The following is a 410-nucleotide window of genomic DNA, read 5'->3' as shown; positions in this document are numbered from 1 at the left end:
TAGCGTAATATGCTATAGTTATTTGCAGTATAGTCATAATCTCTTGATGGATCACCCATTCAGAGTGTCCACCATTGTGTCACGATCCACCAGAGGACGGTTTTGATCCATCAACCTCTGGGTTATGGGCCCCGCACGCTTACGCTGCGCCACTCTGCTAAAATTCACCCCAGATGGGACTCAAACCCACAATCCCTGGCTTAGGAGGCCAGTGCCTTATCCATTAGGCCACTGGGGCTTTACATTAACCATTTTCACCAGTTCAGCAGAAATACATATACAGTTCTGGAGACGTAATGAAACATTAATCTTGACCATTGACCTCCAAAATTGAAATCAGTTAATCCGTGACTCCAAGTGGTTATGTATGTCAAATTTAAAGTGATTCCCTCTAAGTGTTCAGAGATATT

The 410-nt window shown here is 43.4% G+C and overlaps 1 non-coding gene across 1 annotated transcript; it reads right to left on the bottom strand.

Moving 5' to 3' along the window:
* Window positions 1-165: 165 nt before the first annotated feature.
* On the bottom strand, window positions 166-238 carry trnar-ccu. Its single transcript has one exon. It is a non-coding gene; the product is annotated as a tRNA-Arg (tRNA).
* Window positions 239-410: the final 172 nt, after the last annotated feature.

Source organism: Etheostoma cragini, unplaced genomic scaffold (genome assembly GCF_013103735.1).
Source record: "Etheostoma cragini isolate CJK2018 unplaced genomic scaffold, CSU_Ecrag_1.0 ScbMSFa_5, whole genome shotgun sequence".
In the NCBI taxonomy this organism is placed as follows: Eukaryota; Metazoa; Chordata; class Actinopteri; order Perciformes; family Percidae; genus Etheostoma; species Etheostoma cragini.
This window is presented reverse-complemented; position numbering and strand designations above follow the sequence as displayed.